This window comes from Arachis hypogaea, chromosome 9, assembly GCF_003086295.3.
Source record: "Arachis hypogaea cultivar Tifrunner chromosome 9, arahy.Tifrunner.gnm2.J5K5, whole genome shotgun sequence".
In the NCBI taxonomy this organism is placed as follows: Eukaryota; Viridiplantae; Streptophyta; class Magnoliopsida; order Fabales; family Fabaceae; genus Arachis; species Arachis hypogaea.
The window spans coordinates 81,323,591-81,330,378 of record NC_092044.1 but is presented as its reverse complement, the minus strand read 5'-3'; positions in this window follow the sequence as shown (position 1 = coordinate 81,330,378).

Here is a 6,788-nt window from a genome sequence, read left to right as displayed (position 1 = left end):
TTTCTTTCTTTCTTTTTCTGCCTAGTAATTGATGCTCAGAGCCTTGGGCCATGTTCTTTTTGTTTTTGCACTTTCTTTTCTTCCTTTTGCTTTGTTTGCTGCTTCTTGGATCAATAGATTTTTGAGAATCTCTACAATACTTCTTTGAACTTTATGTCCTGCCTATGAGCTCCCATGCAAGTTTTCACAAGTATGCAACCTCAATACATGATCATACTACTAGAACCACCACTTCTCCTAATCTTTTGCTTGCCTCAAAAACTGATTTTTATTCCTCAATCCTTCTTTTCAAAGAACTTTCATGTGATGCATTCTTGAAAATTGAGTGCAAACAGGTTTTGAAGATAAGAATGTTGTGAATAATCAAGCATCTTGCTTATTATAAAGAAAGACTATGCTATGAAGGCAGGCGGGAATATAAAAAGAAAAATTATATGATGCAGTCAAACAGAGCAAATAAGGATACAATCCAACTTTCAATCACAGCAACATTTGATGTAAAATATTACTTAACAATACAACCTGTTGGAGTTCACTTGCTTTTCTTCTCATCATCATCATTGCTAGCCTTTATGTTCATCTTTTGCTTCTTTGATTGATGATGCTTAATCCCTCCAAAGGCTTGTATGACATTCTACAATGATATTAAGAGTTGCTTGTTCCCCAAGCACTTAGAAACAGTGGTTAGTCTGCATGATTTATTTGTGGGCTTTTTGAACTTACTTTGGTGTGGGAACACCAAACTTAGTACCTTGCCAATGCATCAAATTAACCATGTGTGAAACTCTTTCTTCTTTTTCTAAGGTAATAGACTAAAAACTGGGAAACAGCAAGATAATTAACTAGTCCGTCTAAATGCATGAAGCTAGCCTTATGGCAGAAAGTGAGAATGTATTTTATGATGGGATTTTTGGTGGAACACCAAACTTAGAATCCTTCATTCTCCCTTAGATTGTTTTGGTGTGCAACACCAAACTTAGCTTCTTGCAATCTAGATGAAACTAATTAACAGTTTTATTGAATTAGATATGAAAAGATGGTTACCTCTGGTTGGGTTGCCTCCCAACAAGCGCTCTTTTATTGTCACTAGCTTGACATTTGTCCCTCTTTAGGGCGGATGAAGATCATAGTATCTTAATCCTTCCCCTCTCACCGTGAGCTTCCTTCCAGTATCATTCTTGATGATTTCCACATGTTCAAGTGAGAGGATTTTGTTCACTGTGTAGTATCCAGAAAAGTGTGGAGATGTCTCTTTTGGTTGGTAAGTTAGCATCACTTTATCCCCTGGTGAGAAGTCTTCAGTGGAGATTTTCTTGTTTCTCCATCCTCTTGGCATTTTCTTCTTGGGACTCTCTTCTTTTCCAGGAGATAGTTCAGGTTTTGGAATCTCAATTTTTGGACAGTCCTTGCTATGAATCTTAAATGCTGACTTTGATTGCAGCTTCTCCTCTATTCTTTGAGCTTGTTGCAGCACCTCCACCTCTTCATTTTCTTTCCTGCATGAGCTTGGAAGTGCCTCATCAGGTGCCTCTTTCAAGTTTGGATTTATGGAATAAATCTTCATACACTCTTCCTCTTGGGTGGAGTCTTGCAAATTCTTGAAGACATGGAACACTATATGCTCATCATGCACCCTTAGCATTAATTCTCCTTTTTCGACATCTATCAATGCCCTGGCAGTAGCTAAAAAGGGCCTCCCTAGAATAATGGGAGTGTTGTCATCTTCCTTTATGTCTAGGATGACAAAGTCAACTGGGAGGAAGAATTTGTCCACCTTTACTAATACATTCTCTACAACCCCGAGTGCTTGTTGAATAGATTTATCCGCCATTTGAAGGGCTATCTTTGTAGGTTTCAATTCATGAATCTGAAGCTTTCTCATCAGAGATAGAGGCATCAGATTTATGCTTGCACCAAGATCACAAAATGCTCTCTCAATCATCATGTTGCCTATTGTGCAGGGGATGTGAAAGCTCCCTGGGTCTTTCATCTTCTTTGGCAACTTTTTCTGGATGATGGCACTACACTCCCTGGTCATCACAACCGTTTGTCCCTCTTTCAAGGATCTTTTCTTTGTCAACAATTCCTTCATGAACTTAGCATATAGGGGCATCTGTTCAAGTGCTTCAATGAAGGGTATGTTGATGTGTAGTGTCTTGAATATTTCCAAGAATTTGGAATATTGCTTCTCTTTGTTCTCTTCTTTAAACCTTTGAGGGTATGGGAGCATTGGTTGGTATGCTTTCACTGCCTCCTTCTTAGCTAATTTATCACTTTGTGTATAGGTTTCTTGCTCCTGCTTTTGTTCCTTCACCTCTTCTTTTAAGCCTTCTTTGATGTGCTCTTCCTGAGTAATGGCTTCTGTCTCCACTTTCTTCCCACTTCTCAGGGTGATTACTTTACACTCCTCCCATTTTATGGCTTTTTCTGTGTCTCTTGGGTTGGGTATCGTATCACTTGGAAGAACATTGGTTGGCCGTTCAGCTTGTTTGGCTAATTGTCCCACTTGTCGCTCAATACTCTTCATGGTGGCCTCATGTTCCTTTTGTCCCTTAGCTAAGGCTTGAGTGGTTTGAGCAAGTGCTTGTAAGGTTGCTTCAAGACTTGAAATTCTAGTCTCATAATGGTCAATTGGGGATATGATGGGGGTGGATTGTTGTTGAAAGTTGTTGGGTGGATTAGTGTGGTAATTCTGTGTGTTGGATGTTGGTGCAGGGAAGTTATTTTGGTGGGTTTGTGAGTTATGATGGGGTGGTTGATATGTGTTTTGTGGTTTTCTATATTGGTTAGTGTTGTTGGCATGGTGATTTTGGTTGCTTGTGTGACGGTTTTGATTGTGGTTGCTATTCTTTTGCCAATGGTTCTCACCCCACTTTAGGTTGGGATGATTTTTCCAAGATGGGTTGTATGTATCTCCATGAAATTCATCATGAGAATTTGAAGTGTTCTGCATGTATTGAACTTGTTCTTGTGGTTGTTCAACCGTGATCCCTTCACCTTGGCTCCATTCAAGTGAGGGTTGATTTGTTGTGTTCACTAACGCTAGCTGGAAACCATCCATTCTCTTTGTCATCATCTCCATTTGTTGTTGGATTTGTTGGTGTATTAACTTGTTTTGTGCTAAGATAGCATCAACACCTTCAAGCTCCATTACACCTTCCTTTGGGGGTGGGTTATGCTGCCTCTCTGATGAGTAATAATATTGATTGTTTGCCACAATCTCAATGAGGTCTTGGGCCTCCTCGGCAGTCTTCATCATGTTGAGTGATCCTCCTGATGAGTAATCTAGTCCCTTCCTTACTTCAAAGCTTAAGCCTTCATAGAAGTTTTGGAGCTTAACCCAATCACTAAACATGTCAGGGGGGCATCTTCTCATTAGTGCTTTATACCTTTCCCAGGCTTCATACAATGACTCCCCTTCCATTTGCCTAAAAGTCTGGACCTCTGTCTTCAACTTGATGATCTTTTGAGGTGGGTAGAACTTTGCTAGAAACTTGCCCATCACTTCATTCCAATCATTGAGGCTTTCCTTGGGGAATGATTCTAGCCATTGAGTAGCTTTGTCCCTCAAAGAGAACGGAAATAGCAACAACTTGTAAACATCTGGATGCACTCCATTTGTCTTCACTGTGTTGCATATCCTCAGAAAAACAGAGAGATGTTGATTTGGGTCTTCAAGAGGTCCCCCTCCATAAGAGCAATTGTTCTGTACCAAAGTGATGAGCTGAGGTTTTAGCTCAAAGTTATTGGCCTGAACATTTGGTGTAGTAATACTGCTCCCACAATGTCTTGGATCAGGGATAGTAAATGATGATAACACCCTTCTAGCTTGTCCACCATTATTGTTGGCCCCTCCAGGAGGGTTTTGCATCTCATCATCCATGACTTGATCTTCTCCCTCTGATTCCTCTGACCCTTCTTCACCAACTATGAACTTTCCTCTTTCTGCTCTCCTTAACCTTCGGCGGGTTCTCTCGTCCTCAATATCACGTCTACTTGTTCATGACATACACAAACAGAACCAAAATCACAAGTGCAACACGCTAGAATTAGAGTGAAATTGGGGTTAGTGAAACAAAGTATCAAACAGTTAGTGGGCTTAACAAAAACACAAAGAAAAATGCTTAATCTAAACCACCTTTCACTTAATCATTGTCAATCTTTCCAATCCCCGGCAACGGCGCCAAAAACTTGATACGTAAAAATGAGAATTTCACGTACAACCGGCAAGTATACCGGGTCGTATCAAGTAGTAAGACTCACTAAGAGTGAGGTCGATCCCACGAGGATTGGTAGATTAAGCAACTTTAGTTAAATGGTAGATTTAGTCAAGCAAACATAGTTTTGATTTCATGAGCATTTTGATTTTTAAACATAATTGCAAGAATTTAAATGGCAAAGAATGTAAAGAACTAGAATAAAGAAATGAAGTGCAAGTAAATGACGGAAACTTAAATTGCAAGAAACTTAAATAACATCAAAGGTAAATGGCAAGAAATTAAAGGGTGCAGAAATTTAAAGAGCATAAAAGTAAATGGCAAGAAGTAGATGAACAGAATGTAAATAACAAGAGTAGTAAATAGACAGAATGTAGAAAGGGATTGGGAATTGGGTAATCAAATAGCTAGAGCAAGAGAAATGAGAGTTAATGATAGAGAGGATCATTAGGGATTAGAGATGTTAGTTTTCATGAATTGATGTTAGTCAAATCCTTCTCAATCATGGGTATAGATCCATGGCAAATGGGTGATTGAATCCCAATCTCTTGGTGATTCAATCTCTCTCAACATAGCCAATTGCCACTCTCGTGATCTAATTGTTCATGAGAAGAGATGAAGATCAATTTTAATCCAGCCACACAATTTCCAAAATCTCAACCAAGGAGAGTTACATCTCACATACTAACCAAGGTATGTTGATTGAGGAAATCATGAGAGGATGAACTCTAAACTGAATTATGTGGCTCATTCATCAAATTCACCACATAATTCATATAGATTAACCCCTCTCTCGATGGTGGTTGAATCTTTGAAGAACAAGAGTTCCCTCTTTAGATCAACCACTAAAATTGAGAAAGAGAAGATGGGTTCACCAATTCATTCCAACCAACAGAGCTCCTCCCCCTAATGAAAGGGGTTTAGTGAATCATAGCTCCAATTTCAACAACAATTGCCATCAATCAAAGTTAAACTAAATTGCAAAGAAAGATGAAGAAGAAGAGGTAAATGCTTGAAGATTAAGAAAATGAAGAAGAGAAGTTCCAAGATGAACCAAGAGTAGCTCTCTGGGTCTCCTCTCGAAAGTACCAAAAGAGTTTTCAAATACAAGTGCTAAAAAGTGTAAAAATGACTAAGTGTAAAAAGTAGAGTAAAAGTGTAAAAAGTCCCCTAAAAGTACAAACTCAATCTCTATTTATACTAGTCCTAAAGATCTTCAAGTGGGTTAGCAAGATGGGCTTCCTCTTTGTTGAATTCTTGGCTCAATTGATGAAGTTTCTGGCCTTTGTGAGGAATAGGGGAAGTAGAGCAAGTTGGCACCAATTCTGGCCCATTGAGGGCGTTATTGGCACTAACTCCAGGCCAAATGCACGTTGGCAACGTGCAGGACAATTTCCTGGGCATGAAGTATGAGACTTGGGCGTTGCTAGCCCAAGTTGTTGCCAACAACTTGCTTTTCCTCTTCTTGGCCTTACTTTCATGCTAAATGTAGCCCAGAATTTGAGTGTCAACCTTCAGCTTCAATATGGACTATCATACATCATTGGAAAGCTCTTGATGTCTATTTTCTAATGCCACTGGAATCACCTCAATTGGACTTTCCTAGCTCAAGTTATGGTTCCTCAAAGAAGGTAAGGTCAAGCTGCCAAGTTGTTGCCAAGTTGTTGTGAATAACGCACCCTCAACCCCAAGTTGGCAACGTGCCCGTGCATCACTCTCCTAAGGCAAGGACTTGGGGCTGGCGTTGTTGCAAAACACGCCCCCCTTGTGGCACGTTGGCAACGTGCTCGACCCACACCCCAAGGCCAATCTCTAGCTTTCTTGAATTTCACTTCATGTTCTTGTTTTTAGGGCCTAAAGATGACTCTGGTTTGGCTCCAATCTTGTGCTCCACCATGGACTATTATATATGGTTGGAAAGCTCTGAATGTTAGCTTTCCAACGCAACTGGAAGTACTCAATTTGGATCTCTGTAGCTCAAGATATCTTCCATTGAAGTGGACATGTTCAGGCTGCCTTGTTTTGGTAAGTTGGCGTTGGCAACGCCCATCTAGCGTTGGCAACGTGAGTGGTGCGGCATTTGGGCGTTTGGAACTTGGTTGGCACGGCAGGTGGGCGTTTGGAACTTGGTTGGCACGGCAGGTGGGCGTTTGGAACTTGGTTGGCACCAAGACTTGGTGCCTAGCCAAGTATTCTTGTGTGGCGTTGGCAACGCCATTCTTGAGTTGGCAACGCCAGCTCCTTTTCTTCCAGGGCTCCATTTGTTGCTTGGTTGTGTGGCGTTGGCAACGCCCATCTTGAGTTGGCAACGCCAGCTCCTTCTCTTCCAGGGCCAAGCTTGATTGTTTGGCGTTGTTAGCCTGCGTTGTCCTCAAAAACGCCCCTCATCTCTAGGCTGGCAACGTGCTCGAGGCTCCAAATTAGCTCTCTAAGATTGCTTGGGTGGACGTTGGCAACGCCAGCTTCAAGTTGGCAACGCCAACTTTGCTTCCTCCAGGGCCAAGTTCCTTGCTTGTGTCTTGTGTGTGGCGTTGGCAACGTGGTTTTCAAGTTGGCAACGCCAACTTTGCT